The sequence below is a fragment of the Triticum dicoccoides genome, chromosome 4A, assembly GCF_002162155.2.
Source record: "Triticum dicoccoides isolate Atlit2015 ecotype Zavitan chromosome 4A, WEW_v2.0, whole genome shotgun sequence".
NCBI lineage: Eukaryota > Viridiplantae > Streptophyta > Magnoliopsida > Poales > Poaceae > Triticum > Triticum dicoccoides.
In genome coordinates this window covers 584,130,885-584,157,536 of record NC_041386.1, presented here as the reverse complement: position 1 = coordinate 584,157,536, position 26,652 = coordinate 584,130,885, and the positions used below count along the sequence as shown (strand labels likewise).

The 26,652-nt window shown below is 45.9% G+C and overlaps 1 long non-coding RNA gene across 1 annotated transcript; it reads right to left on the bottom strand.

The window, feature by feature from the left end:
• Positions 1-549: 549 nt before the first annotated feature.
• Positions 550-3,128, bottom strand: LOC119286990. Its single transcript, XR_005140721.1, has 4 exons — positions 3,085-3,128; positions 2,881-2,988; positions 1,688-1,781; positions 550-923 (listed from the first exon to the last, which is right to left on the bottom strand). It is a non-coding gene; the product is annotated as an uncharacterized LOC119286990 (long non-coding RNA).
• Positions 3,129-26,652: the final 23,524 nt, after the last annotated feature.

Here is a 26,652-nt window from a genome sequence, read left to right as displayed (position 1 = left end):
GCCATTGACAATAGTCATAGACTTGGATCGCCGGACACTACAAGAAATATGTCACCTTGTGACCACCACTATTGGTCACTGAAAGGTCACAAATTTCCATTTATGACCTTTTTGTGACCAAAAACAGAAGGTTAAAAGCTGGCTGTCGTAAACTGACTATAGCGACCTTTAACAAAAGGTCGTTGATCCTATGACCTTCTGTTTTGGTCGCTAGCTCTCTCCCCAGGCCATGTCGGATCCGACGTGGCAATCTGACGTGGTAAAATTGCGATGAATTGAAAAGGTCGTTGGTTAAAATCAGCCCGGTCCAATTGAGGGTTTTACATGGGCCGAGCCCATTAATTCGGCCCATTTAATATATTTATTTCTATTAATTTCTGTCAGCTATATGGGTCAAGCCCAACAATTAGACCTTTTTTTATTTTCTGAGACGTAGACTTTTACAATCCGTTTCTTTTTTGGGCCTCAGCCTTTTTACAGCCCACTTTTTTTGGGCCTCCGCCTTTTTGCGGTCTATTTACGTTTTGGGCCTTGGCCTCTATCAATAAGTTAGTCCAACTCAACTCATCAGCTTTCCATTTCTCACATTTCTCACAATACACAAATGACAAATATTTCAAATGAAACAGAACTATTACAGTTTTACAACTTCACTGGATTCTGCTCCAGAATGTGCTAACTACTACAGAATACAATATAACTAGGTACAAAGTACAACCAAAACACAAGGCAGATTGATAGATAACCACCATGCTTCATCGTATTCTCTTCCAAACAAGTGGAATGAGCCCTCTCTTAGCTCCAGGAGAAACTATCTTTTCGCCTGCCAAGTGCCAAATATTTTCCATTCTGGAACTGCTGGCATTAGCTGCATGCAGCCTGAACTTTTGTAGACCTTCAAAATGATGAGACAGGGCTTACCACTGTTTCAAAAAACAAAAGAAGAAATATAAGTAGAAAGTTGTGGTTGAGTCCATTCTTATTAGCAACAACATCAAAATAATGAATCGTTCTGTGCACATTTACCAGAAAATAATCCTTCTGGTTTATCAATCACAAACATGGTATATCAGTAATTTGCTATCATTCTACATTCACTTTATATAATATCTACCAGCCAAACATATTCTAATCTTATCACAGATTCATAGCTGAATTGACTTACCACTGCATTCCCATCATTAAGGTGCACATACACATGTTGACTTCTAAATAAATGAGAGGCACCAAGGACAATGCACACATGCATATTGTAAGACCAAGGTAATTTGTTTCTAGTTACAAATGGATTAAGATGGACATTTTCACAGCCAACACAACAAAGCACGTACGATCATCAATCTACCTAGTTCTTGTTGATTCATACAGAGCAATTTTTTGTTTGAAACAAGGAGTGACCACATGGTGTTGGTTGTACTGCTATCAGGTTAGAGCAATAGGATGGGGATTGTGTATTTTCCTTTCCCATCAGATTGTCCTTTCCAAGGATATATGTACACACAATCAATTAAACAGAGTCACTCCTCAGAGTTAAGCAGGACAGGGCAAGCAGCAGCATGCCAAACAAATTATGCAGTCAGCCCTCTGCTTATACAGCACCACAAACCAAACTTGAAAGCACTTCAACAGTAAATCAAACCTGTTACTGATGCTAGTAATAAGAAGATGGACAGATGTGTATATATACCGGTGTTGACGGGGCCAACGGTGGCCTGCTTGTAGAGGCTGTAGAGGCAGAGCTTCTCCTGGGAGTGCTCCTTCTTCTCCTAGGCGTGCTCCTCCTACAACAGCAGCAACAGCAGGTCAAGAACAACAATAGAGTCATATGAGCTGCTGGGTTCATAGCATCAGTTTGACACCAACAACAGCACAGATTAGAGTCATATGACAACGAAAACAACAACAAAAGTAGTTTGACAGTAGCAGCAGCAGAAATAGTTTCACAACAGCAGTACTGGAGGGCACAAATGCTACTGGAGTAGTACTGAAGTACTACTGCTATCCAGGGTACATATTTAATATATGCATTCAAGTGCTGCTGCACACACCACAGGTTATGTACCTACTACCTTGATCAATTCCACAGGTTATGATACTTATTACTCAACCAACAGGTAACCATTAGTATAGGAAATGATGTATAAGTTAGCAAGGTCAGCACAAATGACCGCATCTGCTGCTCTAAAAAAATGACCGCATATGCTGCTCTAAATTAGCAAAGTAGTACAGGAAATGATGTACAGGAAACTATGTAGTTCCCAATCAGACCAAACAATTTATTGTTACATTTCGGCTTTAAGAAAATGACTGCATCTGCTGCTCTAAAAAAATGAACAAGCACATAAATCTGAACATGAACTGGGAAGAAAATTGAATGGAGGCACCCGATACAGATCAATTCAAACGAGCAGGCAAAAGTACACCTCCTCTGCTCTCATAGGAAGACCAACCAAATTAATCTAAACACGAACTAGGAAGCAACTTAAACGGAAGCACAATCCCAACCAACTCAGCCTCAACCTACCACGAAACTAAAATCAACACGGCATAGTGGAACCGCTACATCCGACTCGCAAATCCCTCCAAATGCGAGCGTTAGCAACCCCTGGGCGCCACGCACCACGCGGTTGTGGCCCCCGAATGGCACCGGAGGAGCAGCACAGCGCAGAGAATCGAACAGGGCATGGGACGCGAAAGCCACAGCCTAATCCTTTATAAAGCATACAGCCTAATGTCTTAAAGCATACCAGACCACAAGAACATGGGACGGTCCCTGTGTACATCTAATATGGTCTCTCTTTGTCACGATATTAATCTAACCAATCTCAAGATTGCAGAGTAGAACAACCGCACAGACCAATCATGTAAACCCTTGCTCACCACAATGGTGTAGGCGCCCTCATCGGCCGGCACGAACTCCTCCGTGTACATCATGTCCCACCACAGCATCGTCACGTCCCAGGTCAGCATCGTCTCGCCCTGAATTGTCTGTGTCACAACCAGATTCAGTCAGTCAATCAGCCGGCTCTGCAGTTCCAAATGAAATTTTCTGAAGGAACGGATTCAGATTTCTGTTGTTTGTACCTCGGCGGCCTTGATCTCGATGGTCCGCGCTCATCAGCGGCCCTACATTCAGAAACAAGCACGCTCATATACACACATACAGAAGCGCAGCGAGCAACCAACAGAAACAACGTGCATGATGAACGGATTCAGATTTCTGCTCTTAGATGCAGCGTGGTGTTGTTCGATTGATTTACTAGTCCACAGGAATGAGGAGGCAGTGGAATCGAGCAGAATCAAATTGTTGGTCCTATGTAGCATAAATACCCAGACCATCGCTGCCTCTCAAGAGAGATCCAGGCGAGGCCGGCGATGAAAAATCACAGCGTCCGTTGGATTTAGTCGACAACGAGCGCACTGACGCCGGCGGTTGCAGGAGCGGCTTCTACTTCCCGGTGGACTAAATCCCAGGGTCACGCGAGCGAATCAGGGGGTGAGGGAAAAAAGACGCACCATCTAGTCGACGGCGTGGAAGAAGCCGACGAAGGAGTCGACGACGGGGCCGAACCCGCCGCGGAGCTCCGTGGAGACGCGGCCGAAGAGCTCCGCCACCATGTCAGCGTGCTCGTTTAGCGCCGGACGCACATCCTCCACCGCTCACCCAACTGCCACCGCCGCCTGGGAGGGCACGGGAGAAGGGCACGGGCACGCCGGTGGGCCCGTTGGCGTCGTCGCCGCCAACCGGTGTCGGCGCCTGCTGCGGGGAGGATGCGGATTCGGAGGAGACCGCGGAGCGGCAGGGGCGGACGGAGACGCCATGGAAGGGTAGCCGCCACGGACGCACCCCCATGACGGGGTGGTGGGTTGGTGCGGGGAGGAGGAGGAGGCGGCCATGGTGGACAGTACGGGGTGCTGGGGCAGCGGGGTTGTGTCGATTGGATCTGGGGGATCGAGGCAGGGGGCAGAGGGCGGAGGGTAGGGAGACATGGTGAGGGGACGGAGGGACGAGGTGGGCGGTGGGTGAGGAGGACGACGAGGTCGGCGCTGGGTAGGAGGAAGGGTTTCCGCGCGGGGAGAGGATTGGATCTCCGTCGTCCTTGGTTGAGGTCGGCGGTGGGAGGGAGGACTAGATCGGGAGGGGGCGGTGGCGGCGAGGAGACGGGGGGATCTGAGCTAGGGTTTGGGCTGCGGGTGGGGTACCTCTTTTTCAATATTTTTTTCCTTTTTTCTGTAGATAGATGGATGGATGTGGGATGGATGGATGGATGGGGCCATGTCATCGATCCGTGCGAAAAGTTTTCATTGGTTCGAAAAATCAGTGATTTAAAATAATCTTCAAGTATTGAAAATAAAGGGATTTTGTGAAGCAGCTATCAAAAATATTTTGCAAAATGGCACCACACAAATTTTCACTAGACTTAGACCACATTTTATAGATAAAGACCAATTTGTATGCATTTCTGATCTTTCTAGCTATTTTAAATCATTTTCTGAGTGCCCAAAATGAAATTTTTTGTGAAGGACCTATCATATATTTGTTGCAAAATTGTACCAAATCAATTTTCTAAAATACTAGGACATATTTAATGCACAATTGATCAAATGGTTGGGTGTAAAAAGTTTTGATCCACCTCTCGTGAAAAAGACAAATTCCCGCCGATTCAGCTGGAAGCGGGTCAAATTTGAACTGCAGCTGCCTCATGGTTTGTTATTTATTTTTTACAAAAATCATTTCTAGGTACATAAGTATCTATTTAATCAGAGAAACAACAAAAAATTTCCAAGATTCAACCACTAGCTAGGAACGGCCAAGCCCGCCGTTTTGACCGCATTTTGAAATGGGCATAAAAAATTCAAAAAAATCAAAAAATTGGGAAACCTTCGCATTGTGTCATTATATGTGGCCAAGTTCCCAAGAAAAATAACAAACTTGTAATACGGCAATTATTTTAAAAAAGTGTTCTCAGAAATGAGCTATCATCTCTGAAGATTCATGGCTTTCAAGCCAAATGATCAATCTTATGGCCACATTCGTGGCATAGTTTGTTCAAATGATCTCATATTGTGCACAAGGGTGCATATTGGAATGGCAAACAATGTTGCCTAAGGAAGTTTTCATTTTCTTTGGACGAAAAAACCATTTTTCATTTTCCGAGTGCCCGAAAGGAGGTTTTTTTGTGAAGGAACTACCAAATAATTGTTGCAAAATTGGACCAAATAAATTTTCTAAAATACTAGGACATATTTAATGCACAATTGACAAAATGGTTGGGTGTAAAAAGTTTTGATCCACCTCTCGTGAAAAAGAAAAATTTCTGCCGATTCAGTTGGAAGCGGGTCAAATTTGAACTACAGCTGCCTCATAGTTTGCTATTTATTTTTTACAAAAATAATTTCTAGGTACATAAGTATCTATTTAATCAGAGAAACACCAAAAGTTTTCCAAGATTCAACCACTAGCTAGGAACGGTCATTCCCGCCGTTTTGACCGCATTTTGAAATGGGCATAAAAAATTTAAAAAAATCAAAAAATTGGGAAACCTTCGCATTGTGTCATTATATGTGGCCAAGTTCCTAGTAAAAATAATAAACTTGTAATACGGCAATTATTTTAAAAAAGTGTTCTCAGAAACGAGCTATCACGTGTGGAGATCAATGGCTTTCAAGCCAAATCATCAATCTTATGGCCACATTCATGGCATAGTTTGTTCAAATGATCTCATATTGTGCACAAGGGTGCATATTGGAAATGGCAAACAATGTTGCCTAAGGAAGTTTTCATTTTCGTTGGACGAAAAAAACATGTTTCCATTTTTCGAGTGCCCGAAAGGAGGTTTTTTTGTGAAGGAACTACCAAATAATTGTTGCAAAATTGGACCAAATCATTTTTATAAAATACTAGGCCATATTTAATGCACAATTGAAAAAATGGTTGGCTGTAAAAAGTTTTGATCCACCTCTGGTGAAAAAGACAAATTCCCGCCGATTCAGCTGGAAGCGGGTCAAATTTGAACTGTAGCTACCTCGTAGTTTGCTATTTCTTTTTTCCAAAAATCATTTCTAGGTACATAAGTATCTATTTAATCAGAGAAACACCAAAAAACTTCAAGATTCAACCACTAGCTAGGAACGGTCATTCCCGCCGTTTTGACCGCATTTTGAAATGGGCATAAAAAATTCAAAAAAAAATCAAAAAATTGGGAAAACTTCGTATTGTGTCATTATATGTGGCCAAGTTCCTAGGAAAAATAATAAACTTGTAATACGGCAATTATTTTAAAAAAGTGTTCTCAGAAACGAGCTATCATGTGTGGAGATCAATGGCTTTCAAGCCAAATGATCAATCTTATGGCCACATCCATGGCATAGTTTGTTCAAATGATCTCATATTGTGCACAAGGTGCATATTGGAATGGCAAACAATGTTGCCTATGGAAGTTTTCATTTTTGTTGGACGAAAAAAACATTTTCCATTTTTCGAGTGCCCGAAAGGAGGTTTTTTTGTGAAGGAACTACCAAATAATTGTTGCAAAATTGGACCAAATCATTTTTATAAAATACTAGGCCATATTTAATGCACAATTGACAAAATGGTTGGGTGTAAAAAAAATTATCCACCTCTCGTGAAAAAGACAAATTTCCGCTGATTCAGTTGGAAGCGGGTCAAATTTGAATTGCAGCTGCCTCATAGTTTGCTATTTATTTTTTCCAAAAATCATTTCTAGTTACATAAGGACCTATTTAATCATAAATACATGGTTTGGTGGCGATACGTCGAGGTTTGGGCAGTGGCCGAGGGCCCCAACTCTAGAGCGCGTAAACTCGCATGCCCGTCGCGTGGTCACCGCGTGACCGTAATGTTGCCATGTGTTCTGGGTGGCCTAGGCATGTATAGTGGGTTAGGCACTCCCCAGGTTGGTGCTAGGAAGAAAATTACAACATAAGATTCTCACGAGGAGACCGATCGATGCTCAAACATGAATTAGCAGCAAATTATTTGATTAGCAGTACGGGAAATTCTATGGCCAATGGGCGTGAGTTTTAGCTGAGGATGATCATCTACTAAGGAGAATGTCTTCACAAATTTTTAGCTCAAAAGGAGGATCCCAGGTGGTACTTGCTTTGCAAAGTACCACGCTGGACAAAAATATGAATGTTGAAGATGGGCTCAAAATAATGAATGGAGTGAGCTGAAATTTTGTGGAGGATGGTTATTTGGGCATAGGAAAGCATTGTAGAAAATTGATACCATTTGGACATGCCAAAGAAGTACTTCCTTCACAATGCTCTTCTATGGACAGAAACTTGAGAAAACTAGTTAGAGAGATTGGATGAATGAAATGATCTCAAAATTGGTGTAGGTAAGTTACTTAGGTATGGTCATGCGCTGGTAAATTTTCAGATCATTTGGGTAAGCCTAGCTAGTACTTACTTCACAAAGCTTCTCTCGAGGTAGAAACTTTGGAAATTTCCCGAGAAAGATTTACTAGGAAAATTGAGCTGAATACTATCATGTGGCAATGATTTGGGTATGGAAGAGTATCCGAAAAGTTTGAGGGTAATAGGAGGGGTCTATATAACACTTGCTTTGCAACGTGCCAATTTGGCCATAAAATATAAATTGAACCTGGGCTCATATAGATAATTTGACTGAGCTGCAATTTGGAGGAGGTTGATAATTTGGGCATATGAAGGAACTGTATAAATTTCATGTCATTTAGAGATATAAAAAAGGTACTTCCTTCACAATGCTTCTAGGTGGACAAAAACTTTGGAAATTTGCCGAGGAAGATTTGCTAGGAAAATGGAGCTGAATTTTGTCATGTAGTAATAATTTGGATAGGAAAGAGTGCCCAAAAATTCTGAGGGCAATCAAGAATATATAAATAGCACTTCCTTCATAAAGTGTTGTTGTGAACAGAATAGGAAAATGAATATTGTTGAATTAGTTTTGAACTAGGCAAGGAAGGATTTTAACATATTTGATGAAGATATGCCCCAAAGAATTTATGAGATTTTTTTGGGAATTTTGGGAATGATAGAAATATAGGTTGCTTCACAACCTAGGGCAAAAACTGCCACATGGACATGACACATAGGCAAAACTGATGAGATGGCGCCTAGTCATCACAACCCACCACAATCTACAAGGCTATGACCATCTATATTGGTCATTAACAACTAGAAATAAGGCAGCGGACTAGCACTGTTTGCTTTGTGACCATTTCGTGTAAGGAAATTACGACCTTTTTGACCAAAATGGTCGCAATGGTTTAGGGTTTGGAGCCCCCCGAACAGCTTTTGACCAATTCGTCTAAAATGGTCATAAATTTATGACCAATTCTTCGAGGGTCACTGACAGAAGGTCATAAGTTGACATATTTCTTGTAGTGGGATTATCTGCTGGGCCGGAGTCTCATCCTCTGGTAACTCGCCCCAGTTCATGTACGCAAGGTAAGGAAGCGTCCAATCCGGAATGACATGAAGAGCTGCCACCAGTTGAACCTCCGGATCAGGAATAGCCAAATCCTCTTCACCAGGGAGCTTGACCGACGGGTTGTGCAGGACATCAAGGAAAACATTGGGTGGGACCGGTTTGCGTTGAGAGCCCAGCCGGCTTAAAGCGTCCGCCGCTTCATTCTTCCGACGGTCCACATGGTCCATCTGATAACCCTTGAAGTGACCTGCAACAATATCCACCTCACGATGATATGCTTCCATGAGTGAGTCCTTGGAATCCCAAGTGCCAGACACCTGTTGAGCCACTAGGTCCGAGTCACCGAAGCACTTAACTTGGCTTAGATTCATTTCCTTAGCCATCCGGAGAACGTGGAGTAAAGCTTCATACTCAACTGCATTGTTAGTACAAGGGAACATTAAGCGGAGAACGTAACAAAACTTATCACCTCGTGGGGAAGTTAATACGACTCCAGCCCCCGAGCCCTCCAATTGCCTGGACCCATCAAAATGGATAGTCCAATATGTGATATCCAGCTTCTCTTCAGGTGCTTGCAGTTCTGTCCAATCATTGATGAATTCGACAAGTGCTTGAGACTTGACCGCCGTCAAAGGCACATATTTCAATCTGTGCGGCCCAAGCTCTATAGCCCACTTGGCAATCCAGCCAGTCACTTCCCGATTCTGGATTATATCTCCTAAGGGAGCAGAACTGACCACTGTGATGGGGTGTCCTTGGAAGTACTGCTTAAGTTTCCGGCTTGCCATAAAAACTCCATATACCAGCTTCTACCAATGCGGATACCTTTGCTTGGACTCAATAAGCACCTCGCTGATATAGTAAACCGGATGCTGAACCGGATGCTCCTTGCCTGCCTCCTTTCGCTCCACCACAATAGCCACACTGACTGCATGGGCATTAGCGACAACATATAGCAAGAACGGCTCCTTGTCAATTGGAGCGGCAAGCATAGGCGGATTGGCCAATTGCCGCTTTAAGTCCACAAACGCTTGATCAGCAGCAGAACTCCAGACGAATTGATCCGTCTTCTTCAACATCTGATACAAAGGGATCGCCTTCTCATCAAGGCGACTGATAAACCGGCTCAACGCGGCAATCCGGCCTGCCAGGCGTTGAACATCATTGATACACTTCGGTTTAGCCAGGGAGGTGATTGTTGTGATCTTCTCCGGATTAGCTTCAATTCCCCTATTGGACACCAGAAAACCCAATAACTTGCCTGCCGGTACACCGAAGACACACTTAGCCGGATTGAGCATCATCTTGTACGTCCTTAGGTTATCAAAAGTTTCCTTCAAATCGTCAACCAGAGTCTCCTTCTCCCTTGACTTAACCACGATATCATCCACATAAGCATGCACATTACGGCCAATCTGTTTATGAAGGCAATTCTGTACACACCGTTGATAAGTTGCCTGAGCACTCTTGAGCCCAAAGGGCATAGATACATAGCAGAAGGCTCCTAAGGGAGTTATGAATGTTGTCTTCTCCTGGTCCTTAACTGCCATCTTGATTTGATGATAACCAGAATATGCATCCAGAAAACTTAACACTCACAACCCGCCGTAGCATCAATAATTTGATCAATACGGGGGAGGGCAAAAGGATCTATTAGACAAGCTTTGTTAAGATCTGTGTAATCCACACACATGCGCCAGGTGCCATTTTTCTTAAGGACCAGCACCAGATTAGCCAGCCATTCAGGATGGAAAACTTCAATAATAAAACCAGCCGCCAAGAGCCTGGCTACTTCTTCTCCAATAGCTTTGCGTCTTTCTTCGTTAAACCGGCGGAGGAACTGTTTCACCGGTTTATACTTAGGATCCACATTAAGAGTGTACTCAGCGAGTTGCCTCGGTACACCTGGCATGTCAGAAGGCTTCCATGCAAAAATGTCCCGATTCTCACGGATGAACTCGATGAGCACGCTTTCCTATTTCGGATCCAAGTTGGCACTGATGCTGAACTGCTTGGACGAATCGCCAGGTACAAAGTCAACAAGCTTAGTTTTAGCTGCCGATTTGAACTTCAGGGCCGGATCATGCTCCGTGGTTGGCTTGTTCAACGGAGTCATGTCCGCCGGATCAACATTGTCCTTATAGTATTTCAGCTCCTCTGTGGCACAAACCAACTCTGCGTAGGCTGCATCACCTTCCTCACACTCCAAAGCGACCTTGCGGCCTCCATGAACCGTTATTGTCCCCTTGTGACCCGGCATCTTGAGTTGCAAGTACACATAACAGGGTCGTGCCATAAACTTGGTGTAAGCCAGCCGCCCAAACAGGGCATGATATGGACTCTGGATTTTTACCACCTCAAAAGTCAATGTCTCCGACCTGGAATCATGATCATCGCCAAAGGACACTTCCAGGGCTATCTTGCCAACAGGATATGCTGACTTACCAGGTACCACACCATGGAATACCGTATTGGACGGTTTAAGATTTTTATCTGTTAGCCCCATACGACGGAAGGTCTCATAGTATAAGATATTAATGCTGCTCCCTCCATCCATGAGTACCTTGGTGAACTTATAACCTCCTACCTGAGGTGCCACCACCAATTCTAGCTGACCCGGATTATCAACCCAGGGAGGGTGATCCTCTCTGCTCCATACAATTGGCTGTTCGGACCAGCGTAGATATCGGGGCACGGCCGGTTCAACAGAATTTACAGCCCTCCTTTGAACCTTCCGGTCTCGCTTGTCCAAACTAGTGGTGAAGACATGATATTGCCCACTATTCAACTGCTTTTGGGTTGCTCTGATAGCCCGTCTGCTACTGCTGCTGCTGGTTATAACCACCCTGGTTGTTCTGATTATTTTGATTGTTATGTCCTCCCGGATTACCATTAAAGCCTGAACCGGAATTTCCTCCATCGTAACCCGGCCAGGATCCTGAACCGCCCCCTGATCCGTGATTTTTACCGGAAAACATTAGAATTCTTGAACTCCTGCATAATATAGCAATCCTTCCAAAGGTGGTTGGCTGGCACCTCCTTTGTCCCATGCTTTGGACAGGGCTGGTTTAACAGATAGTTTAGGCGGTCTGGGTTGGGGTTAGGCGCTCCACCGTGATTCGATGGTTTAACCTTGCGTCGCTGGCCCTTGTCCTGTGCACTGGTATTAGATACAAAATCCATGTTGTTATCCGCTTTACGCTTGCCTCTGTTTCCCTGACCTGCCGGGTTATGCTGCTGTCCTTTGGAGTTGCCGTTCTTCTTTCCCTTCCCTGTCTTGTCATCATCAGACTCGGGATCCTTGGTACTATCAGAATCAGCATACTTCACTAATGCAGCCATGAGGGTCCCCATATCATTGCAATGGCGTTTCATCCGTCCCAACTTCAATTTTAGAGGCCCAAACCGGCAGTTGCCTTCCAGAGTTATAACCGCAGTGTCAGCGTTGATGTGATCTGATGAATGCAAAACTTGTGAGACCCGGCGCACCCAACGGGTCGTCGATTCCCCCTCCTCCTGGACACAGGCTGCTAAGTCCACTATGGACATAGGCTGCTTACATGTATCTTTAAAATTACTGATAAACCGGGCTCGCAATTGGGCCCATGAACTAATAGAGTTGGCCGGTAGACTTTTTAACCAAGTATGGGTCGTTCCTTCGAGCATCATGGTGAAGTACTTTGCACACGCCACATCACTCACATCCAGCATCACCATGGCCATCTCATAACTCTCTATCCATGTCTCTAGAGGTTGATCTGCAGTGTAATTCGGCACCTTGCGCGGGCCCTTGAAATCCTTGGGCAGGCGCACGTTGCGTAAAGTGGGGACAAGACAAGGCACCCCCAAAGAGCTAGAAGAAACGCCAGGCTCAACCGAGGTAGTTGGCCGAACCGGTGTAAGCTGACGAGCCTCATATTGCGCTGCTAACTCGGCCTCCCTGCGAGCTCGGGCCCGGTCTACCACTTCCTGAGCATCATCAACACCACCCGCCGGGTTGTTACCATGAGGTGCCGCGCGGTTTCGTGCATTACTTGACACAGCTGGTTCATCCATGTGCCTGCTATAACTCCGGCTTGGACGAGGGGTGGAGTGAATTCGATCACGGCTGTATGAGTATGCTTCCTGTTGGATCAATGCTGTTCGAAGAAGCTCCTTAACCCGGCGTGTCTCCACCGCCTACGGCAAGTCACCTTCAATTGGGATGGCTTCCAGCCGTGCAGCTGCTGCGACAAGGTTGTCCATCGGGTTGGAGTAGTGACCCGGAGGTGTAGGGACAGCCTGAGGCACAATAGCTTTCTGACGAGGCGGATCCGTCAAACGGGGATGAACCGGTGCGCCCATCCCAGGTGCTTCCGCCCGGTTTACCACCGGCGGATTACTGGTTCCCACTCCTGGGGTGTTAAAGAGGTCTCTGGCCTCGAAGACCGGAGGCAAACGGGATCAGTACTTCCTTTTCATGACTTCATGTGACGCGTTCTGATCCAGCATAAGCCTATAGGCATGTGCATCCAAAGCGGCCCGCTCTGCAGTCATCCTGGCATCTTCAGCTGCTAGGTCGGCCTTGGCCTGAGTGATCTGTTCCTTCACCTTTGCAATTTCTGCGTTGTGGGCGTCCTGGTCCGCCGGGTTAGCCTCTGCCATAAGCGTAGCCAACGTATCAAACAGATCTGACAAAACTTGAGCCGGCAGGCGCACAGAGCCTCCTGCCCCGGCAGCCGTCGCCGCTACTGACCCGGAGATCATTGCTGCTGCGGTCGAAGAATGAAGCACCGCTTGTGTACCGGCCATGAATATTCCAACCCGGTTGGGCAGATCGGAGGGGTCCGGAATACTGTCGCCATCGGAGCAGCCCCCAATCCGGCCATCTTGTAATTGATACAAAGATTCGGTTTCTCCAGTTGATGACTCGTCGCCGGAGTAAACGACGGTCTCGCCACCGGATTCCGATCCATCCTCATAGCTTCCTCCATGGATGACTCCCACGAAGGCACGCTTCACGGCCGGTTTAACCTGGGCAGATCACGCACGCTGAGCTGTTTCGACGAGGTCGGCGCAGATGTCCGGCTCAGGGCCCGGTTCACCGATCTTGCCAATGAAGACGTGTATGCCACCAAAGGGGACCCGGTACCCGTACTCGATTGAGCCGGCCTCGGGGCCCCATCCCGCATCGTCGATGTAGAGCTTGCCGCGGCGACTCTTAGTCATCCAGCCCACAGCGTAGCCCTTGAGTCCTTCGAAGCTGCCCTCCAAGAACTTGAAACCATCGTGCGATAGCCCCATGGTGGGCGCCAACTATCATGGTTTTGTCACGGCAGATGTCCTCGTGAAAGGACTTAGTCGTGGAGCCATCGCGACGGGTTAGCTTGAAGGGGTTAAAGCGGACACAGGGATGCCAGAGAGTTTATACTAGTTCGGCCCCTTCGATGAAGGTAAAATCCTACGTCTAGTTGTGATGGAATTGATGGGGTTTCGAGGACTAGGGAGGAAACAAGCTTCGCCTAAGTCTCGAGTTGTTTTCTGTTGTCCTTGAACCGCCGCCGGGTCGTCCCCTTATATACACGGGTGACGCCCATCGGTTCACAGAGTCCCAACACCGGTTCATATTCGTATCCGGGTTGGTCTCTCCTTATTCCTAACTTACAATACAAGTTTATATACAAATGCCAGTTTACGGCTACAAGTCTTAAACCGACTACGGGCCTTAGGCCCTCATCTGTCTTCTTGGGCTTTAACACTCTTGAACTACTGATGAAGTTGACCCGGCCCAGATAGGCCGGTTTACGCCCAGTAGTAATATCCCCAACAGATCTCCTTCAACCTGGCTAACTTTGCCTAGTCGCCGCCGGCGATCTGCCTGATTTGCTGCTGCATCCTCTCCATAGATGTCCTTCTGAGTAGTCCGATGCTAGCTTTGGAATATGGGAGGAGAGACGGTGGTCTTGTAATAGAGAAGAGGGAGAGGCGAGACGGTGGTTTTGGAATGGAGATGATGGAGAGGAGAGGGGTGGTTTTGCAATGGAGAAGAGGGAGAGGCGAGACAGTGGTTTTGAAATGGAGATGATGGAGAGGAGAGGTTTCCCTGCCTTTCGGTCGCTGACAGGTAGGCCCCGTGCTTGGTGGGACCCATGTGTCAGTGTCTCAATGGCAGGTGGGCTACGTCAGGGGATCCTCGTCCGAGGAGAGAGGAGGTGGTTTTGCAATGGAGAAGAGGGAGAGACGAGGCGGTGGTTTTGGAATGGAGATGATGGAGAGGAGAGGAGGTGGTTTTGTAATGGAGAAGAGGGAGAGGAGCGTGCGACAGCGATTTAGGATTGGACAAGAGGGCCGGCGCGCTGTGACTGGATCAAAATCAAAATCAATTTACCCTTCAATTAAGAAAGCGACCCCACATTAACTAGTCTCCTTTTTATTCTCGGTCATAATTGACCATGATTTTCACAAATAAAATATATGTTATGCGTTGCAAAAATAATATAATTTGAAAGTACATTCTGAACCAAACGATACAATTTTTGGTGACATGCATTCACATTTGCTTGTCAAATATAGTACGTGGTCAAACTTTGACCCAAAATACGCTAAACAAAAAAATACTTCCAAGACCAGCGCCGCTCCTCTCATCTTAAACCACCGCCGCTCCTCTCCTCTTCCAATCTAAATCCAACGCCGCTCCTCTCCTCTTCCATTTCAAAACCACCGCCTCTCCTCTCCTGTTCCAATCCAAAACCAGCGTCGCTCCTCTCCCGTTCTAATTCAAAACCAGCGCTGCTCCTCTCCTCTTCCATTCAAAAACCACCGCCGGCGAGTGAAGGTGCTGTGGAGAAGTAGATCGATGGAGGAGTACAACCGATACGTGAGGATCGCAGACGGCGACCCTGTGAAGCTAGCTAGGATGTTGGAGATACAGTCTTGGTTTGACAACAAGGACCAACTAGTGGCGACAGCGACATCCATGGCCAAATATCTGCAACACAGCGAAAAGGTGGTGATACTCCCGAAGGGAGTCACGCGGGAGTACATAGAGCTACTCCTCTGGGCCATGGAGCAAACAGATTCACCGAATCCGATCGTGAGGGAGCGATGATGGGAGTATCGATCCCAGATGGAGCATCCACCAGAGATGGAAGGATCGAGCATCTACAGGGTGCCGTTTGTGAGGGTGTCGTGCCAGAGCGAGCCGGTGGAGTCTTCACCGACCGAACCCAACTGCAAGAGGAGAAAAGCAGTTGGCCCGACGACGTTTCCCTGCCATCCTCTCCCAAGCCATTCACATCGTCTCACGGGGCGGCTGTCTGCCGCCGAGGAACAGGAGGGGACTGTCCACCAGCCTAATAGTCGGGCAGGTTGTGAATTGTCAGGAGGAGCTTAGGGTTGTTAGTGTTTGCAGGTTGTGAATTGTGTTTTGTGTTGTATATTTTGAGAGTACTTTCAGATATGAATGTCTTTTGAATTTCAGATTTGCAGTATTGAGCATATGAAGTATTTTATGAATTCTAGAGATCTATTTTTAGCACTTAAAAAAATGTAGTTTCATAGGAGTATAAAAGTGCAGACAATATGATTCTCAGAGAAGAAACAACAAGTTTCAGTTTTAGATAAGAAACTGCAAGTTCAGTTTCAGATAAGAAACTGCAACTTTCAGAGGCAGAGCATTTATATTAACACGGCCTTTTCAAACAGGGTTAACATCATGTTGGAAGTTTTATTCATGGTCAAAAATGGAACTACCAGCCAGTTAACATCATGTTGATCAACATTCACGCATAGCACATCTTCATATGATGCACAGTCAAAAAGGTATGCTATTTTTAAAATGCCCACACAATGTCGAGTGTGCAAAAAACAAAGAAAACGAGGGACGAAGTTTTGGCAAGTGCTGGACGTGGTGTGCGTAGATGACAATGGGGACCCACATGTCAATAATGGCAGAGGCAAAAAAATTGCACATATTTTCCTACATCAGGTGGAATCAAACCCGGGCGGAACAGCTGTCGGGTTGTGTCACTTGGCCACTAGGCTAGTTCAGTACTTTCGTTACAAATAAGGCACTGCCTCAGGTGGTCCGATCTCCTCCTGCGCCTTTGTGCACTCGCGGTGGCGCCGCTGTCTGCCGTTGCAAACATGCTGAGCAAACGAGAGGAATCTGGAGAGGACTGTACGTGGAGAGGCGGACAGTCGAGACCCACCAGGTCTATGGCCGTAGGCAAGCAAGTGCCTCATCAAAAAAATACTTCCTCCTAATGCTATACTGGTCCCACGGGTTTGTTAACATAGTTACATTTTTTTAGGTGCTTCAACGTAGTTACTATAGGAGATAAATTCACAACAAAGCCGGGGAGCTGGCAGGTATCATTTATTTATCACCGAGGCAGCAAGTATCAGCTGGGTTTTGGGCTACGCCGTCTAGGCTTTCTTTTTTAACATGCGCAACCAACGACATGCCAGTTTGTATTTTTTGAGGGTCGTCATGTATCGACTGGCCTATGGACCTCCCATCTGAGGTTTTATTTTTCCTAAAACATCGGCAGCCGAATTTATGTATTTTTTTGAAGAAAACGCAGAGGTCTGTTCTATTTTTCTATATAAGAATAGGAACGCCTGGTCTAACTTATGTTTCCCTTCTAACTATATTATATATATTTAAATTATTTTATATGTTATTATATATTATTGTCATTGTCATAATATATTTAACAGATACTTACATATGTAGGAAAACAATATCCCACATCTTATTAACTTATAAAAATAATTTCTTAATAATAAAATCCTGGATTTTTTTGGCAACGAAAATCCTGGTGATTGTGTACAAAAGCTTAGTAAGAGTTAAGGACCAATGTAATAATAAATCACTTATTGTTTAAATATATTTATAACAAAATGCTCAGCCCTTGTTTATTTTTTGATAACATTGCTGTGCCCAACCCAACATTATAATTAGAATCGGCCTAGCAAAATCGTGTATTTCGAGACAGTGTAAATGGCATGTAATTTTTTAGGAAAAAATAAATGGGCTGCATGGACGCTACATTATTTGTTCACCCAGCCCAGCAAATGGACTGTAATTCTAAAAAAGAGAGATCAGATTGACTGTAAATTCTGAAAACATGGGTTGAATACGTGCCACATTTTTGGAGGCTGAAATGTGGGCCAATAGGTCAAAGCCAACGCAAGTCATTGTCAACTTAGTCAACAAATGATTCTGACATCGTTAGCCGTTGGATTTACATCCAACGACCGGCATCCATATTCAATCTCTCATCTTCTTCCTCCAGCGCCGCCGGGACCACCTGCTCCCGCCTCCTGCTGCTAGCAGCTCTGCTTAGCATGCTTCATTGTGAAGCGCTACCCTACTGTTGGCCAGGCCATCCCTCCACCCCTCCACACCTCCTCTTCTTCTCCACCGACTGCCGAACCACACTGCACCAGAACCAGTTAACCCTCATACACCTCTCCGTCTGCGACTCTACTCCGGCGTCTTCCCATCTCCGGCTCGTTGCTATCCAGGGCCTCGCCGTCGTCCACCACCTTGGATGCGCTCGGCGTGGAGTGGTCAACATGGTCAACGAATGTCATCCATCGGAATTAGACTGTGCGTGGAGAGGCTGACAGCTGGGTCCATGGCCGCATGCAAGGAAATGCCTCCTTATTACGTGCAAAATAATGATTCCTCCACCTGACAGCTGGGACCCATCAGAAGGGCCTCTGTATTTCACAAAAAAGAAATATTCTCCCCGCTGATAGGTCGGACCCACTAGCTATATCTTCGCACGCAAGGAAGTGCCTCCTTATTACGCACAAAAAAATTGAATACCCCCTGCTAGCTGGGACCCACCATAGTGGGAGGCTGACTTGTGGGCCTACTAAGTTGACGGGGACGAAGGGCTTTGTCAACTTAGTCAATATGAACGATTCTAGCTCCAGTGACCGTACGATGTCCATCCAACGGTCGTAGTGCTTCTCCAACCTTTGGTCTTCTTGCTCTAGCCGCCCAAACCAGCGCCAGTCGTGCCGCGTGCTCCTGCCTCCCATGGCCGGTTGTGATGCCGCGGAGGCCTCATCACCCCTACTACTCCCACCGCTGGTCTGGCCATCCCTCTACTCACCCACACCCCCTGTTATTCTGCGGCGACGGCAGCCTCACACCGCAGCCGAACCAGTGAACCCTCGTACTCCTCTCCGCGTGGGCAACCACTGCCGCGTCTTCCCCGGCTCTGTGTTGTCCCCTTCCTAGGCCTCGCCATTGTCCACCACCCTGGTGCTCTCGGCGCGGTGTGGTCAACATGGTCAAGGAACGACTTCCATTGGAAGAGTACTGTACGTGGAGAGGCTGACAGCTGGGTCCATGGCCGCAGCAAGGAAGTGCCTCCTTATTACGTGGAAAATAATGATTCTTCCACCTGACAGCAGGGACCCATCGGACGAGCCACCGTATTTCACGAAAAAATGTTTCCCCCCTGACTGCTGGGACCCACCAGCTACATCTTCGCACGCAAGGAAGTGCCTGACAGTCGGGACCCACCTGGTCGAAGCATACGTAGCGTTGTCATTCTGGTCGCGAACATGTACTTACATACTGCTTGATGTACAGGCGCGCACGTGTCGTAGTAGAGGCGCGCACGTAGCATGTACACGTACGTACAACGGCTAGGGTGCAAGAAAGTAAATACGGCCACATAGGTACATACGGGCGGGGTCTCGAACGCCTACTCGCGCATACGTATGGCCAGGGCTCGTGTACATGGCTGGGTCGGAACTGAGAAGGTGTGTCGTCATCGTGATCATGGGGAGGCAACCGGCTAGGTCGGAATGGAATGTGTCATCGTGTTCAACGGGAGCCAACCGGCTTGGACGGAACAACCGATGGAAATGAGGCCTGGCGTACCGCAGAACAGAGGAAACGACCTTGTGTTCGACCGGCCATGGTCGAAACGGGATCCTGTTCATCGGGAGGGGTCTGGCATACTGCAGAATGGAGGAAACGGACATCTCTTGGACCTCTTATGGTGGAAACGGGGTCCTGTTGATCAGGAGGGGTGTGGCGTACCACAAAACGGAGGAAACGGACTTGTGTTGGAGCACTACGGTTGAAACGGGGGTCCTGTTCATCGGGAGGGGTGTGGCGTACCACAAAACGGGACTCCACGGGATACTGTTCATCTGCACCGTCGACCTCCTCCAGCCTCCACGGGCTACTGTTCATCCACTGTCAACCTCCTCCAGCCTCCACCTGTGACTGTTCATCCACGGGCTCCTATTCATCCAGCCTCCACCGCGCGCTCCTCCACCGGCTACTGTTCAACCAACGCTCTCCACGTGGTCCTGTTCAACCACCCCTCCACGGGGTACTGTTCATCTAGCCCTCCACCGGCTACTATTCAACCATCCCTCCACGGGGTCCTGTTCATCCAGCCCTCCACGGGGTCATGTTCATCCACCCCCAACCGGCTCGATCGATTGGGGTCCTGTTCATCCAGCGGCAACGGCCTCTACTACCATGGTTTCCTGTTCATCCAACCCCCCACCGGGAACTGTTCATCCAAACCCCCAACAACACTCACTATTCATCCAGAGGCAGCATCGATCGGCTTCAGTTAGTAGCAGTAGCGAAGGAATCACTCGGGTTCAGTTAACAGCAAGGGATCGATCGCTCGGGTTCAGTAACGTAGCTAGTGAAGGAAATATGCCCTAGAGGCAATAATAAAGTTATTATTTATTTCCTCATATCATGATAAATGTTTATTATTCATGCTAGAATTGTATTAACCGGAAACATGATACATGTGTGAATACATAGACAAACATATAGTCACTAGTATGCCTCTACTTGACTAGCTCATTAATCAAAGATGGTTATGTTTCCTAACCATTGACATGTGTTGTCATTTGATTAATGGGATCACATCATTAGGATAATGAGGTGATTGACATGACCCATCCCGTTAGCTTAGCACTTGATCGTTTAGTATTCTGCTATTGCTTCCTTCATGACTTATACATGTTCCTGTAACTATGAGAATTGTGTAACTCCCATTTACCGGAGGAACACTTTGGGTACTACCAAACGTCACAACGTAACTGGGTGATTATAAAGGAGTACTACAGGTGTCTCCGAAGGTACATGTTGAGTTAGCATAATTCGAGATTAGGTTTTGTCACTCCGATTGTCGGAGAGGTATCTCTGGGCCCTCTCGGCAATGCTCATCACCTAAGCCTTGCAAGCATGTAACTAATGAGTTAGTTATAAGATGAAGTATTATAGAACGAGTAAAGAGACTTGTCGATAACGAGATTGAACTAGGTATTGGATACCGACGATCGAATCTCAGACAAGTAACATACCGATGACAAAGGGAACAACGTATGTTGTTATGCGGTTTGACCGATAAAGATCTTCGTAGAATATGTAGGAACCAATATGGGCATCCAGGTCCCGCTATTGGTTATTGACTAGAGATGTGTCTCAGTCATGTCTACATCGTTCTCGAACCGTAGGGTCCGCACGCTTAAGGTTTCGATGACAATTATATTATGAGTTTATGTATTTTGATGTACCGAAGATTGTTCGGAGTCCCGGATATGATTACGGACATGACGAGGAGTCTCGAAATGGTCGAGACATAAAGATTGATATATTGGACGGATATATTTGGACACCGGAAAGGTTCCGGAGAAGTTTGGAGCCCCGGAAGGTTACCGGAACCCCCCGGGAGGTATATGGGCCTTATTGGGCCCATGTAGGAGGAAGAGAGAAGGAGCAAGGGAAGGGGGCGCCCCCCCCAAGCCCAATCCGAATTGGGGAGGGGGGCCGGCCCCCCCTTTCCTTTCTCCTTCCCCCTCTTCCTATTACTACTACTAGTACTACTTCCTAATACTAGTACTCTTTCCTTCCCCCTCCAAATAAGATAAGGAAAAGAGAGGGAAACCTACTTGGAGTAGGTTTCCCCCTCCTCATGGCGCGCCCCCCTAGGCCCGGCCACCTCCTCCCTCCCTCCTTTATATACGGGGGTAAGGGGGCACCCTAGGACACACAAGTTGATCATTGATCGTTCCTTAGCCGTGTGCGGTGCCCCCCTCCACGATATTACACCTCGGTCATATTGTAGCAGTGCTTAGGCGAAGCCCTGCAACAGGAGAACATCAAGATCGTCACCACGCTGTCGTGCTGACGGAACTCCCCCTCGGCGCCTCTGCTGGATCGGAGATCGAGGGTGCGTCATCGAGCTGTACGCATGTCAAGAACTCGGAGGTGCCGGAGTAACGGTGCTTGGATCGGTTGAACCGGAGGACGTACGACTACTTCCTCTACGTTGCGTCAACGCTTCCGCTTCGGTCTACAAGGGTACATAGACAACACTCTCCCCTCGTTGCTATATCATCACCATGATCTTGCGTGTGCGTAGGAATTTTTTTGAAATTACTACGTTTCCCAACAGTGGCATCCGAGCCTAGGTTTTATGTGTTGATGTTATATGCACGAGTAGAACACAAGTAAGTTGTGGACGATATAAGTCATACTGCCTACCGACATGTCATACTTTGGTTCAGCGGTATTGTGAGATGAAGCGGCCCGGACCGACATTACGCGTACGCTTACGCGAGACTGGTTTCACCGTTACGAGCACTCGTGCTTAAAGGTGGCTGGCGGGTGTCTGTCTCTCTCACTTTAGTTGAACCGAGTGTGGCTATGCCCGGTCCTTGTGAAGGTTAAAACGGAGTCTATTTGACAAACTATCGTTGTGGTTTTGATGCGTAGGTGAGATTGGTTCTTGCTTAAGCCCGTAGCAGCCACGTAAAATTTGCAACAACAAAGTAGAGGACGTCTAACTTGTTTTTGCAGGGCATGTTGTGATGTGATATGGCCAAGACATGATGCTATATTTTATTGTATGAGATGATCATGTTTTGTAACCGAAGTTATCGGCAACTGGCAGGAGCCATATGGTTGTCGCTTTATTGTATGAAATGCAAACGCCCTGTAATTGCTTTACTTTATCACTAAGCGGTAGCGATAGTCGTAGAAGCAATAGATGGCGTAACGACAACGATGCTACGATGGAGATCAAGGTGTCACGCCGGTGACGATGGTGATCATGACGGTCCTTCGAAGATGGAGATCACAAGCACAAGATGATGATGGCCATATCATATCACTTATATTGATTGCATGTGATGTTTATCCTTTATGCATCTTATCTTGCTTTGATTGACGATAGCATTTTAAGATGATCTCTCACTAATTATCAAGAAGTGTTCTCCCTGAGTATGCACCGTTGCGAAAGTTCTTCGTGCTGAGACACCACGTGATGATCGGGTGTGATAGGCTCTACGTTCAAATACAACGGGTGCAAAACAGTTGCACACGCGGAATACTCAGGTTATACTTGACGAGCCTAGCATATACAGATATGGCCTCGGAACACGGGGACCGAAAGGTCGAGCGTGAATCATATAGTAGATATGATCAACATAGAGATGTTCACCATTGAAACTACTCCATCTCACGTGATGATCGGACATGGTTTAGTTGATTTGGATCACGTAATCACTTAGATGACTAGAGAGATGTCTGTCTAAGTGGGAGTTCTTTAGTAATATGATTAATTGAACTTAAATTTATCATGAACTTAGTACCTGATAGTATTTTGCTTGTCTATGTTTGTTTGTAGATAGATGGCTCGTGCTGTTGTTCCGTTGAATTTTAATGCGTTCCTTGAGAAAACAAAATTGAAAGATGATGGTAGCAATTACACGGACTGGGTCCGTAACCTGAGGATTATCCTCATTGCTGCACAGAAGAGTTACATCCTGGAAGCACCGCTGGGTGCCAGGCCTGCTGCTGATGCAACTGACGACGTTAAGAACGTCTGGCAGAGCAAAGCTGATGACTACTCTATAGTTCAGTGTGCCATGCTTTACGGCTTAGAACCGGGTCTTCAACGACGTTTTGAACGTCATGGGGCATATGAGATGTTCCAGGAGTTGAAGTTAATATTTCAAGCAAATGCCCGGATTGAGAGATATGAAGTCTCCAATAAGTTCTACAGCTGCAAGATGGAGGAGAACAGTTCTGTCAGTGAGCATATACTCAAAATGTCTGGGTATAATAATCACTTGATTCAACTGGGAGTTAATCTTCCAGATGATAGCGTCATTGACAGAATTCTCCAATCACTGCCACCAAGCTACAAGAGCTTTGTGATGAACTATAATATGCAAGGGATGAACAAGACTATTCCCGAGCTCTTCGCAATGCTGAAAGCCGCGGAGGTAGAAATCAAAAAGGAGCATCAAGTGTTGATGGTCAACAAGACCACTGGATTCAAGAAAAGGGGCAAAGGGAAGAAGAAGGGGAACTTCAAAAGGAACGGCAAACAAGTTGCTGCTCAAGTGAAGAAACCCAAGTCTGGACCTAAGCCTGAAACTGAGTGCTTCTACTGCAAGCAGACTGGACACTGGAAGCGGAACTGCCCCAAGTATTTGGCGGATAAGAAGGATGGCAAAGTGAACAAAGGTATATGTGATATACATGTTATTGATGTGTACCTTACTAATGCTCGCAGTAGCACCTGGGTATTTGGTACTGGTTCTGTTGCTAACATTTGCAACTCGAAACAGGGACTACGGATTAAGCGAAGATTAGCTAAGGACGAGGTGACGATGCGCGTGGGAAATGGTTCCAAAGTCGATGTGATCGCGGTCGGCACGCTACCTCTACATCTACCATCGGGATTAGTTTTAGACCTGAATAATTGTTATTTGGTGCCTGCGTTGAGCATGAACATTATATCTGGATCTTGTTTGATGCGAGACGGTTATTCATTTAAATCAAAGAATAATGGTTGTTCTATTTATATGAGTAATATCTTTTATGGTCATGCACCCTTGAAGAGTGGTCTATTTTTATTAAATCTCGATAGTAGTGATACACATATTCATAATGTTGAAGCCAAAAGATGCAGAGTTGATAATGATAGTGCAACATATTTGTGGCACTGCCGTTTAGGTCATATCGGTGTAAAACGCATGAAGAAACTCCATACTGATGGACTTCTGGAATCACTTGATTATGAATCACTTGGTACTTGCGAACCATGCCTCATGGGCAAGATGATAAAAACACCGTTCTCCGGATCTATGGAGAGAGCAACAGATTTGTTGGAAATCATACATACAGATGTATGTGGTCCGATGAATATTGAGGCTCGTGGCGGATATCGTTATTTCCTCACCTTCACAGATGATTTGAGCAGATATGGGTATATCTACTTGATGAAGCACAAGTCTGAAACATTTGAAAAGTTCAAAGAATTTTAGAGTGAAGTAGAAAATCATCGTAACAAGAAAATAAAGTTTCTACGATCTAATCGTGGAGGAGAATATTTGAGTTACGAGTTTGGTTTACATTTGAAACAATGTGGAATAGTTTCACAACTCACACCACCTGGAACACCACAGCGAAATGGTGTGTCCGAACGTCGTAATCGTACTTTACTTGATATGGTGCGATCTATGATGTCTCTTACTGATTTACCGCTATCGTTTTGGGGTTATGCTTTAGAGACGGCCGCATTCACGTTAAATAGGGCACCATCAAAATCCGTTGAGACGACGCCTTATGAACTGTGGTTTGGAAAGAAACCAAAGTTGTCGTTTCTCAAAGTTTGGGGCTGCGATGCTTATGTGAAGAAACTTCAACCAGATAAGCTCGAACCCAAATCGGAGAAATGTGTCTTCATAGGATACCCAAAGGAGACAATTGGGTACACCTTCTATCACAGATCTGAAGGCAAGATTTTCGTTGCTAAAATCGGATCCTTTCTAGAGAAGGAGTTTCTCTCGAAAGAAGTGAGTGGGAGGAAAGTAGAACTTGATGAGATAACTGTATCTACTCCCTTATTGGAAAGTAGTTCATCACAAGAACCGGTTCCTGTGACAACTACACCAATTAGTGAGGAAGCTAATGATATTGATCATGAAACTTCAGATCAAGTTTCTACTGAACCTCGTAGGTCTACCAGAATAAGATCCGCACCAGAGTGGTACGGAAATCCTATTCTGGAAGTCATGTTACTAGACCATGATGAACCTACGAACTATGAGGAAGCGATGATGAGCCCAGATTCCGCAAAATGGCTAGAGGCCATGAAATCTGAGATAGGATCCATGTATGAAAACAAAGTATGGACTTTGGTTGACTTGCCCGATGATCGGCAAGCCATTGAGAATAAATGGATCTTTAAGAAGAAGACCGACGCTGATGGTAATGTTACTGTCTACAAAGCTCGACTTGTTGCAAAAGGTTTTCGACAAGTTCAAGGGGTTGACTACGATGAGACTTTCTCACCCGTAGCGATGCTTAAGTCTGTCCGAATCATGTTGGCTATTGCTGCATTTCATGATTATGAAATTTGGCAAATGGATGTCAAGACTGCATTCTTGAATGGATTTCTAGAAGAAGAGTTGTATATGATGCAACCTGAAGGTTTTGTTGATCCAAAAGGTGCTGACAAAGTGTGCGAGCTCCAACGTTCCATTTATGGACTGGTGCAAGCATCTCGGAGTTGGAATAAATGTTTTGATAGTGTGATCAAAGCATATGGCTTTATACAGACTTTTGGAGAAGCCTGTATTTACAAGAAAGTGAGTGGGAGCTCTGTAGCATTTCTAATTTTATATGTTGATGACATATTATTAATTGGAAATGATATAGAATTTCTGGATAGCATAAAGGGATACTTGAATAAAAGTTTTTCTATGAAAGACCTCGGTGAAGCTGCTTACATATTGGGCATCAAGATCTATAGAGATAGATCAAGACGCTTAATAGGACTTTCACAAAGTACATACCTTGACAAAATTTTGAAAAAGTTCAAAATGGATCAGGCAAAGAAAGGATTCTTGCCTGTGCTACAAGGTGTGAAGTTGAGTCAAACTCAATGCCCGACCACAGCAGAAGATAGAGAGAAAATGAAAGATGTTCCCTATGCTTCAGCCATAGGCTCTATCATGTATGCAATGCTGTGTACCAGACCTGACGTATGCTTAGTAATAAGCTTGGCAGGTAGGTACCAAAGTAATCCAGGAGTGGATCACTGGACAGCGGTCAAGAACATCCTGAAATACCTGAAAAGGACTAAGGATATGTTTCTCGTATATGGAGGTGACAAAGAGCTAGTCGTAAATGGCTACGTCGATGCAAGCTTTGA